Source organism: Ambystoma mexicanum, chromosome 1q (assembly GCF_040938575.1).
Source record: "Ambystoma mexicanum isolate Mex_15411 chromosome 1q, UKY_AmexF1_1, whole genome shotgun sequence".
In the NCBI taxonomy this organism is placed as follows: domain Eukaryota; kingdom Metazoa; phylum Chordata; class Amphibia; order Caudata; family Ambystomatidae; genus Ambystoma; species Ambystoma mexicanum.
This window is the reverse complement of record NC_090922.1, coordinates 1,435,705,859-1,435,718,083: the sequence shown is the minus strand read 5'-3', so window position 1 is coordinate 1,435,718,083 and position 12,225 is coordinate 1,435,705,859. Positions and strand designations below refer to the sequence as shown.

Sequence of the window (12,225 nt, the reverse complement as noted above, 5' to 3'; positions counted from 1 at the left end):
GTGAGAGTTGGTGAGCGGTTCGAAAATGAAATTAGGGATATGCTTAATAACTTACATATTTATAACTGTTGTGCTTTTTATGGCAATGGTAGAAATGTGCCACATGGTCGTGCTACATCGTACAGATGTGTTGGTCAGCTTATCTAATTCTCCATGATTAGCTGAATCAGAAAATATCTTTAGTATTGCAGTTGCTAGTAGAATTATGAAGTATTGCCATAAGTTGCTCCGGACCCCTAAACCAATCCTGATTTAGAGGCTGGGTTTGGGAGTAGAAAGAAGGGTAACTGTCCAATCCTATTGGCAGGGATTATTGTAGGGTATTTCCCCAAGATTGTAAAATTGGTGGTGTCATTACTGCTATATAACAGGGAATGCACTAGGACAGGGAACAGAGAGGGGAAGAAAAAGGAGAAGGAGAGGAACAGACAGACAAGAGACAGACCATCAGGAAGGCTGCTGAAACGTACCATCTGACAGCTGTAAGGAGAAACCAGAGGAGATTACTGAGAATGCATTTGGGTGGAGCTGTCTATTCCCAGGAAGGCCTCAAAGCTGACTGTGTCCTATGGTGGAGAGCGTGAGGCCATCTTTGAGAGTGGAGTGACCAGTACCCTGCCCTATCTTTCCAGAGTGTCCTGAGGTGCAGCTGGCTTTTTGAGCCCTGGGAAACCAAAAAGTGGGGGAGTCTGCCTGCCTTGAATCCCTTGCCTTTATAGTGGGTAGGGGGGAATAACTGTGCAGACCCTTAGCCTATTTAACCACAAATATTAATGTAATAAATTCCCCATATGGCAGAACACTAGGGGGTGAATTTTGTTAAAATTTGAAATTAACAAAGGTCACTTCCCAGTGTGCGCTGCAAACCATAGCCTATAAATTAATTGATTAATCCTTGTTGTCCAGCTGATCCCGACTTCTTTAAGGAAGAGGGGTGTCATTGCTCTTAAATCAGTACAACCTTTTTATCCAGCTTCCCCAACACAGGCCTTTCAGTAAGGGGGGGGGGGGGGTATGAAATCCAAAATTCCCCAAATCATTCCAATTGTTCTGTCTGACTTCCCAACATAGACCAAAGCAAGGGGGGGGGGGGGGCTTGACAAACAAACCGCTAAGTCACTAAGTCACTCCGTGTTTATTTTAAACCAAAGGTGTGGGTGAAATCATACTTGACATATGTATTTGAACCAATCTTGAAATCCTACTGCTAGCCTTTTAAGCCAGCAGGAAAATCAAAACCGCACAACATCACATAATAACTGCCTTTGTGACGGATCTGTGTAATTATTTTGTGAATTGAAATTTGCAGAAAGAGATGATTTGTGATTGAGTTCTTTTTAACTTACTTTAGTGGTTTATTTATGCTGACAGAAGTTGATTGTGGTGTGCCACGGATAAAGTGGTTTTTGACATTTTCGTGTTCATTTCGATTACTTTTAATTAAAATAAATACCAATATATTTCCCGTACACCGGCCTGGTTCTTGGCTCATTGTTAGCTCAGCGGAGAGGGATCCAAGGGGCAGGATATGTGTCTGAGATAGGGCAAAAAAAGAATCTGTTACACAGTTTGTTGCATAACCACCTAAGTGGGGAGGGAAGGAACTCCCCGTGTTGATCGTGGCTTCACAATAAACTTTTACATGACTCATCTCCCACTCACGACAAGCCCAATACTCCCCATACATTTCAATGGGCTTTCAAGTGCCAAGAACAATATATTTCACCTGCCTTGGAGTCTCAATATGTTGAGAAGTATGAGATCTACAGAGCGTGGGTGGGGGTGGTACTGCATTACAACAAAGCTTCAATCGTTGCTAAGTGGCCTATGACATGCCCGACACCTACATCCACCCCTGGCTCCACAGGAGCTTGCATTTCAAACTTAAAATTACTTTCTCACCACTACTTACTATATATGATGGTTGGGCTGTGCTTGGGCTGCACTTGGGCTGCGCTTGGGCTTGGAGGACAGTTTGGGGACAATGTGTTTGTCTTGGAAGCAAGACAAGGAAGTTGTGAATTCAGGTTTAGAGACTGGTTTCCGGAATTAAGTGTGTTATAAAAGAGTATTAATTAATTGGAGCAGATTTCCCTACATCATGTCCATGATTGGCTTGTTTCTTTGCATGCGTTTTACACTGTAAATCCAGAATGCAAAGAAAACAAACTATGAGGACTCGATGCTCGGTGCGTGTAGATTTGAGAACTTGAGTTGCCTGTAGTATTTGCACGATAGGGTGCAGAGCACAATTAAATTGATAGTGTCTGCAGCATGCTTGATATATTTACTTTGATTTGTAATGTACCGTATGGAACTATCGCTATAGCCACAAAAGTGATGGGTGGAAGGTTTTGAATGAATCAAAACCACTGGCATTGCTCTGGGCAACCTTCCACACCACCTATTTGTTAGCCCGTCTGCGCCATTACAAAAGGGGTCCAGCCATACGCAAATCAGTCAGGTACTGCCACCAATGGTAGCAGCCCAGCCCGAACTGCTAGGCCAGGTCCCCTCTGCACGGAAACACAAGCAACCCAGACATGTTTCGCTCGCTCTACAGAGGCTATAGGTGTAATGCATATCCTTCATGCCAGGAGGGAGTGGTGCATCCTCTGCTGTGTTTACAGGTGTATAGTACTCATCGATTTGCCTTTCAGCTATAAAAGATGAGCTGAAACTGACTGCATCAAAAGGAGGGATGGCTGGAGGTCTTACTCACTGGTTGTTACATCGAGACAAACTGACATGACAAGTCACTGTGGGTTGGTTATATTATCAAAGTGGTTTGCTTATTTCATTATTTGGAACAGGCGGGCAATATGCTCTGCACCATGTAATAACAACAAATGATAATGTATGTAAATATGTTCTATGTAAAGAGCTTTGGATAAAAGCGCTGCCTAAATAATATTATTATTATTATGTGGCTAAATAGTGGAGCTTTGCACGCAAGCAGACAGTGTTACACATTTTTTAAAGTATTTAGTTGACCTTTTCATTCACAAATGAACCAATCATTTGCTGCGAGCTGCTCTGTGGGCGTGGCTTTTAAATGCACATGGCCCAGAACACTTAACAAACCCATCATTAACGATTGTCCTGAAGAGTAGCAACTGGACATATGAAAGGGTCACCACAGATGAACTTGCCCCGTGACCCTTTTACCATTAACTTCGCCCTCCTGAGCACCCCCTTACCTGGAAAGAGGGCTGCAAACCGCAATCCCCAGGAACAAAAACCGAATTGCCAAGCAGCCAGGAAGTCCAGCAACACACACACCTCGAGACCAAACTGGACTCTCCAAATTAGACCACTGGGTAGACATGCGAGGGAGAGAACAGCTCGTCTACCTCCCCCAGGAACCGCCGAAACTACGCCCTGTATCTTTGGCTGAGGACAGATCTCTCAAAGATGTTCAACAATCACTAACTCCTGTCTCCCTCTATGAGTAAAGCTGCCATGGGATGGGTAATGGGAAGCTTAATGGGTGGCTAACGTGAAACAGTTCTATACACGTCAACATCATAGTTGCCAACATGACCCATTCCAATCTGTAGGTGCTCATCCAGTCCTGTTTTTTTTTTGCATTCTGGGACTTGTAGTCCGAGTTTTATAATGGGAAAAGTGGAACTGCAATTCCCAGAATGCAAAGGGAAAAAAACAGAACTAGATAAGCACCTACAGGTGGGAATTGGTCATGTTGGCAACTATGCAACATGCCCCAGCCCATTTGGGAGATTGTCATCCACGCCATGTTTTTCTTTGTAGTCTGGGCTATTTTTGTTTCACATTCTAATAACGGGACTGGCAAAGCATCTCCCAACTGACATGGAGCAAGTTAGCATGTCTACCACACTAACACTTCCTTCACGCCCAAACACATTACACGATGACCGACTACGCCACTCGCACAGGGCAATTTAAAATGCCTCCCTGCAGACATCGAACAAAAGAATGCCTTACCTCTACAACCAACTTACGTGCCACTGTTTTGGCTACTGCACCTAGCGCTGTGGGCACAGGAGGCCCTGGCCAGCACAGTCAACGGTGGGTGATCATGGGCGCTGTGGGCCAGAGGTGGGTCGCGGCATGCCCTCCCCTTTTCTTGACACAGGCCACCCAGATGCAGACCCGCGTTCCAGGTACTTTTGAAATGCACGCATCAACACAACAGCAAAGCTACCTTGCATTTCGCCCTCTCTTCCCACTAAACCAGAGCCCCCAAGTTCCCAACAGCCATGCCTGTGTCGGCCACTGAGTCCTTTTTTTTGCTTTGAATTTCCGGGACCTGAAGTTTTTTCCAAATTTCACATGAGAAAGAAAAAAACTACAAGCACCAGAATGCAAATGGAAAAAAACCAGGACTGGGTGGCCTTCATGCATGGCAATGGGAAACTTGAGAGCGTTGACGGACCCAAGCCACTCCCCTCTAGCCCAGACCCGCTGAAGCGCTGGATGTCCTGGAAATGGCAGTGGTGCGCTGTATAACTCCTAGTAGCGCTTCCTAACACGCGCCTAGTTTGTCTGTGGCCTCTGGAACTTGTAGTCCTGATTTTCTGAGCGCAAAGAATAAACCCAGGACTGGAGGAGCATATCGCGCGTTGCAAGGGGACACTTGGAAGCTCTAGCAAGGAACGGGAGTAATCTACACAGCGACTAGAAGCCCTTTATTGTGAGATAATGTAGGCACGCGCCTTATGTAAATCCAGAAAGCCCTCAGCGTTGGTCGGAGCTCAGCTAAGGTCCCCTTTGCGGCTTTACGCTGCTCGACGTGACAGAGAGATCTAGGGGGGAACTTGAATGTGACATTACCGGCTCGTATACTCTGTCCACGCCCACTCCTCCCACGAGGTGCTCGGTTTCATAATAACAACATTACGCTCCCTGCTACGAACTAGGGCCATGATCGGGGCTTGCTCATGAATGAATGAGGCGAGAGGTCAACACCCCAGATTATGTCAACCGATCTATCAGTTACACTGACTTCTTCTGCCATGAAGCGGCTTGAGGCGATTGCTTTAGCAGAGCCGCGCTATATAACTGCTTTCATGCATTCCTCTCTTCACTGACAGCCTTGCTTTCGGGGCCTCCGTTGACAGTTCCCACTGAGACGTCCGTCCAGGGGTAGGGGGAGGAGTCCCGCGTGTCAGGATCACTGGGGTGGGGGCGGGGGGGCGTGGCTCGCGCTCTATTACCCAAGGCTGCCTCTCCGACAGAAAAAAAACAAAGTTTCATTTAGACGGGAGCCGGCCGAGCAGAGGAGAGCAGAGGAGGAGCCGCTGCCATCCACACGGGAGGGGCAGCGCCTTGGCACCACCCACAAAGACCAGAAAAGCTGATGCAACTTTCCCTTTAAGAAAGAGTGGCCCCGTCTTGAGAGTGCGGCTGGATTAGAAAGCATAACAGACCCTGCAAGACGAGCATGGTAAGAAAGCACGCCGGATCCCACCCGTGCGTGTGTGATATGTGCAGGCAGGCGTGGGCGCTGAAGTTTATGGCTGCTGCAAACTTTCCCAGAGGGCTACCAGTACTGTGTTGTTGGGGTTCGCGTGCCGCTGCGTGGGGTTGTGACTTTCCCATTTCTTGTACACCCAAGACTACAGGTGAGATCGCAGAGAGGGAACCAGCTCTTAAGGTGTACAATTCCATGCGCGTAAAATCTTTCCTTGGGATTTTGGGACTTGTCGTTTTTTTCTGTTTTATTGTAGGACTACACGTCCCAGAATTCCAAGGGAAAGCTGGACTGTGTGGATTTCTCACGCATATAATTGGGAGGGCTGGTTGGGTGGGGCGGTGAGACTTCTGGGGATGTTAAAGTGAACCTTATACAGTGTTGTCAGCAGCAGCAGCTGTTTGCTGAGGATCTGGTCTCCGTGTAATGCATGCTTATTTTGGATTTGCTGCCTGTCCTGATCAGATGCTTGTCCGGGGGACCCCCCTTAATGGACGTCTTGATGCTTGCAGTGCCCCTACCGTTGGGTGCTTTCTTATCGGGTGCTGAGTAACCAACCACTACTGTGCTACATAAACTGGCAGCGGTTACCTGTCTAGGTGACCCTTGACACACCTGCTGTGTGCGGCTCTGCGGTCCTGAGCTAAAGTTTCCGAAAGAGACAGGGTGGCAAGATGACTGTTGCTCCAGTTTTTAACTCCAGGACGTTCCTTTTACTTCTGACCGATAACAGGTGCTTGCGTTCAGTTGGTTACCAGGGACTACAACTCCCAGAACGCATTTCCTTTTCTGTGCAAGGCTAGGATTGATGAAGTAGTGTTGTGCTTTCAGTGCTGATGGCTTCCTCAGGGAGCCTGTATGGTAATATTGTATGGCTATATGGGTAAAGCTGGAGGGGAGGGAGGTGGCCGTGGCATTCGTTCACTTGCTTTGGTCAGAGTGTTGTCAGGTCGCTAGCGGTACATTACTGGGCGTGCACACCAGGAAAAGTGTGTGTGTGTGTGTGTGGGGGGGGGGGTTAGGGGGATTACAGCTAGTGCATACCTGGGATAGCAGCTCTGCCGGGAACCGGACCTTACAAAATGACGGCCTTCACCACCGGTGCTTTATAAAACGTCAATAAATAAGTGCTGGTCCAGTCTCATGGAAAGTGTAGCAGCCCTGCTGACTAGTGCTGGTCCAGACCCATTAAGTGCATGGCAGCCCTAGTGAGAAGTGCTGGGCAAGACCCATGAAGTGTACGACAGCCCTACTGAGAAGTGCTGGTTCAGACCCATTAAGTGTACGTCAGCTCTAGTGAGAAGTGCTAGGCAAGACCCATTAAGTGTACTGCAGACCTACTGGGAAGTGCTGGTCCAGACCCACTACGTGTACGGCAGCCCTACCGAGAAGTGCCGGTCCAGACCCATTAAGTGTACGGCAGCCCTACTGAGAAGTGCTGGTCCAGACCCATTACACATTTAAACGCCCTGCTGAGAAATGTTGTTCGAGTTCAACTGTGTAGAAAGCCTGCTTAGAAAGTCCCATTTAATGGTATAGCAGCCCTACTGAGAAGTGCTTGCTGAGTGCCAGTCTCAAAAAATGTATAGCAGCCGAACTGAGAAATGTTGGTCCAGTTCAACGAACTGCATAGAAACCTTACTTAGAAGCGCGTGCCCAGTCCCATTTAAATGTATAGCAGCTCTGCTGAGACGCACCTCTCCTAATATAATGACGGGAGTCTTGCTGAGAAGTTCTGGTGTTAATTACCTTATAAAAGGTAAAGCTGTTCTGCTGTGAGGCTGGTGATGTCGGATTAGAAATATAGCAGGCCTTCTGAAAAGTGCGGGCATTGGGCCATTAATGGCATTGGAGTTCTGAGAAGTGCTAGCACTTCACTTTCAAATGCATGGCACTTCTGCCGAGCAGCGCTGGCACTCTGCGTAGCCTATGCTAACAATGGTCGGTGTGGCAGTGCTGACACTTTGATTGAAATGGCAGTTATGAGAAGTGCTGGCGCTCTCCTTTCAAGTGTGTGGCACTTTGCTGAGAAGTGCTGCTGCCGTTCGGCAGTTCCGAGGAGTGCTTCCACCGGATGGTACTAATATTGTGCTAGTGTGTTAAATTGATGTGTACGTTTCCTTGATTACATTGTGATCTCCAAACACCCCACTGCCCGTATGGACAGGTCTGTGCATTGCTCGACAGATAGACGCACTTTAAAATAAAACATGGCAGTCCTTTTTTTTCTATTAAGGGTGTGCTTGCGCAGTTATTTTAATAAAACACGAAAACCTCGATTCTGTGTTCATTCTTCTCAAAGTTATTGTACATAGTTCAGCTGAAGGTATGTAATGACGTTTCCCCATTGAATACATGGAAATATAGCTTAGTGGGGTAGTGTGCCTATTGCTGACAGCCATGTAAAGATGACCGATGTGTCATGTCTGTAACGTTAGCGGTATGATATATATTTGCAGTGTTGAGATGCCTCGGGGTTGGCGTGTTATTAGTCTAAGTGCCTTGTGTGTGTATATAGCGCGCCCGGCTTCTCGAGGCCATCGGTGCGCTGCGGTCTCGCTCCCAGTGCCAGCTTGGCACTGCCGAGCCTGGCCGCGCCTCCCCACTTACCGCACCGCTTTGAAGCCGAACATGTGTGTTGCCGGGGAAGTGGCGAGCGGAGGGCGGCCGCCTCCCCTCTGCACAACAAGCCCACGTGCAGATCGGACGCCAGGCGGTGCCCTCCTCCGGCCGCGCACAAGCGGATTTGCATAAATATGCAAACATGCCGCAGTGTTTGAGGCGATTCGGCTCATGGATTAGGTCTGAAGCGGAGGTTCGCTGCCGGTGCAGCAGGGCCCCGGCTCCGACTGCAGCGTCTATCTGTATGTCTCCTAGATGTGTACAATACAGGCGCTGGGGCTGGGAGTCCACATACAGGATCGGACGGGACAATAGGCCCATGGCCGAACCAAAAACGCAAAATGCTTGTGTGGAGCAGTTTTTGGGCCAATGTGGGCCTGTTTGACGAGTTACTTCACCATGCGGCTAGTAGTTTTCGCCAGTGTTGCTGAGTACATATTCTTTAAAATGCACAATTTGCAGCAGATTTTATCAAAAACCTCCCCCTTGGGTACTATTCAGTGTCGCAAAAGGAATGAATTTCCATTTGTAACTGTGGGCCACTTTTTCGTTGGTGCCCGAGACAATTTTATATGCCCCTGTCCACGTATGCTGTCATTGTTTGAACTCAGCCGAAATTATATATATATATATATATATATATATATATATATATATATATATATATTTTTTTTTTTTTCTGTGGTTGTGGCTCCAAGCCGCCCTTATCTGCTGCGATACCCGCTAACGGATGCCAAGGGGATTTATTGAGCACCATATGCCCTGTGTACGCAGATTCGGGGTGCTAACCCGCCGCATAGGGGTTCTGGTGCGAGGAGGAAGAAGTGCTAGGGCGGGTTCCTGTGCCTGCTTGCACACTACCGTAAGTGCCCCGGCCGGAGCCTACCTACCTGCGGCACAGCCTAAGCGACCCGGCCTGTTTCCCAGAGTGCGGCCCCTAGCGTGCCTGTTTGTTGTGCATGGTCCCTCATAACCTGCTTGCTGAACAGTGCCTGCCCCCCCGCCACTGGTGTACTGGAATCCCCGCCACCACATTTCCTGGGTGGGGGGGGGGCGTAAAAACACATATTTTTTAATTTTTTTAAATTTTTTTTTAGTCCCTCTACCTTCATAAAGAAGTTATTTCCATTATGTTCATTCCTTCACGGGAATCATTTCTACATGAAGTCGGAGTGACTTCATAGTGCTCCCCTCAACCCCATGACGTGTGAGTGTATGGTGAAAGGGTGGCACTAAATGTATGGAGGGCTGCCTGGTTGTGTGTGCCTGTATGGAGAAAGGGTGCACACTTAAATGTATAAGTGACTGCCTGTGCGAGTGTATGGTGAAAGGGTGCACACTTAAATGTATGGGTGGCTGCCGGGGTTTTTTTTTTTTGTATAGCGCCGGTAGCCCGCGGGCATCAGGGCGCTTGTACATAGAACACTGATACTGCAAGACGGACAACAAGTGCGAGACGGACGATGAGTACAAATAGCTACTGCCTAAAGAATGACGCTGTTCCACAGTTTAGGAGCCAGCACAAGAAAAGATCTGCCCAGCCCGGTTTTTAGCTTGAACTTGGGCACGTTCAAGAGGCATTTTCCACCCGAGCGTAGATTTCTACTGGGATTGTAGGGCACTACACATGTTTTCAAGTAGGCAGGCGCTGTGCCATAAAGGCACTTGTGTACCAGTCAGAGAGCCTTGAACTTAATGCGCTTTTCTACTCTGAGCCAGTGCAGAGCAAGCCTCTCTTCAGTAACATGGTCTTTCCTTTTCAGATTTTTCACTAACCTGACCACGTTGTTCTGGATCACCTGACAACAAGATAGATCCTTGGATGAGGCCCCCAAGAGCAGGGCAGTCCCGTAGTCGAGCCGTGAGAGAATAATGGCTCTGGCTATCGTTGCCCTGTTTTCCTCATTAAGCAGTGGCTTAATTGCTTTCATAAGCCTGAGATAGTACGCTGTGTTTTTTTGGAGGAAACTGGTCTGGGCGTGAGAGTCTACCGCTGAATCGACCATCATACCCAGAGTCTTCACCTTGGGGACCACCTGAATAGTGGCGTTTTTAATTTGGAATGAGTTGTACTCTGCCCCTAGTTTTTCCAACTGACGACTGGAGCCAAACAACATCAGTTCGGTTTTTGAGTCGGCACATCCAGTTTGCCTGCATCCAGTCGTCTATTAACTTGTAAACCCTAGTGATCACTTCACTGTCCGTGGCATGATTCCTACCCCCCAACTCCAATATGAGTTGGGTGTCGTCTGCGTAATTTGCAAACGACACTCCGGCTTTCACCAGAAGGCTACACAAAGTGCGCATATATATGTTGAGCAGCATTGGAGATAAGCTGGCCCCACTCTGAATAAGATGTCACATGGGTCGGAGAAACTGCTACCCCAGTGTACTCTCGCTTGGCGGTTGGAAAGAAAGGACAGGAGCCAATCAATAGCTCCCTCCGAGCAACCAACATTCTCTCTAAGCGCCTTGATGAGAAGGTGGTGATCCACCAAATCAAATGCGGCACTAAGGTCTAAAAGCACCAGTGTGTGCATGTATGGTGTATGGTGAAAGGGTGAACACTTGGGGGCCGATTCATGGAATTGTTTGCACGGTTCAAAGTGACTTTGCACTGCTGACAAAACTTCTGATTCATGGAACTGTGCAAAATTTATTTTTGCAGTACAATGTCTGTGCAAAGTAATTTTGGACTGCAAAAATGACTGCACAGACTTTGCACTGCAACAATACACTTTGCACAGTTCCCATGAATCTGGGTTTGTGTCGGCAGTGCAAAGTCACTTTGAACCGTGCAAAGAATTCCATGAATCAGAGGTTTAAATATATGGGTGGCTGTCTTGGCGTGTATTTATGGTAAAAGAGTACTCACTTAAATGTATGGGTGGCTGGGTGTGTGTGTATGGTGAATGGTGTGTGTTCAGAGGCACAACAAAACGTACATTTCGGGCGAGGGGTAACAATGCTGGGAGAGGTGCTAACTTCACAGGCAGTGGGGGAGGAGCAAACCTATTTGTGTGGGGCATCTAACTTCATGCATTCTAATGAGATTATTCTAGTGCAGCTTCCATGTTAAAATCAGTTAACTTTCTCATTTAAGTCTGACAGCAACCACTTATGGACTGCTGTGAGAATAAGCAGTCTCCTGTACCCACACTACCCTTCCAATCGCTTCCCTTGCATGTCAGTACTAAACCCACATTAAGCTTTCAAATATCTAAAGAATTATGTATTTGAATGCAGGTACTAACAGTGAAATGCTTTGTTAGTAATTGTTGGGCCTCTGTTAACAGCGAAACCCAGGTGCCATTTAACATCTGCGTCCTGCTCTGTCTGCTATGGCACTCTAGGTGAGCCAGGTCAATTCAACATAGCCCAAAATTTCAAAGGGGTCTTGAGGGGGGAGGGCTGAAGCCCATTCAGCTCAATGGTGTTGCACCACTACTTGTGTTGAATCCCGTGCTTACTTATTGGTAATCTTCATTATTCCTAGCCCAATTCTTCCTCGTCTCAGTGCTTGTTCTATGAGGCCCTTTGACTCAGACACAAATAATGGAATGTGTTAGAGTGATATGGTGGTAATGCCTGGCTTAGTTACATGTAATATTCATTACTCCTAGTCCAGGGGTGGTGTGTGGTAGGTGGGATGTGGCTTGTGCGGTAAATCGTAATGGTCATCCATATCGTGGTTAAGCAGGCATGATATGTGGTATTAGTGGCTAGAGAGGCATTTTGGTGCAGCCAGTCTAGTCATTTCTTCGTCTGGCTTGACTTTTTTTTAACTGGGCATCTCTGATAAAGGAATCCTGTTAAGTGTAATTACCTGGCTAGACTGGCATTTGGGTGCTGCCAGTCTTGTCATTTCTTACTGCAGCATTGTATATTTTTCTGTGCATCTGTGTTATTGCTTCGACTGGCATTTTGGTGAAACCAGTCTAGGTATGTCTAAATGTGGCCTGGCATGCTGTACTGTAATATGTTATCACGTGTCTAGTCTGGTCTACATTGTGCCACCAGTTGGACATGTTTTCATTGTGCCATGGCATTTTTAATAGTAAAGCATTATATTAGTTATTAATGTTCCTGTGCACTGTTGGTGACTTGCATGTATTGGATTTTTGGACTGGTGTTACCCTACAAAACAA

General features: G+C 47.3%; 1 protein-coding gene across 2 annotated transcripts in view; it reads left to right on the top strand.

Moving 5' to 3' along the window:
- Nucleotides 1-5,243: 5,243 nt before the first annotated feature.
- Nucleotides 5,244-12,225, top strand: part of SLC6A9 (solute carrier family 6 member 9) — a 732,913-nt gene continuing 725,931 nt past the window's right edge. The window contains exon 1 of one of the 2 annotated variants that reach the window (XM_069642312.1): nucleotides 5,244-5,428. The gene's annotated coding sequence lies outside the window, so the exon portion shown is untranslated. The other variant, XM_069642313.1, reaches the window with a different exon arrangement.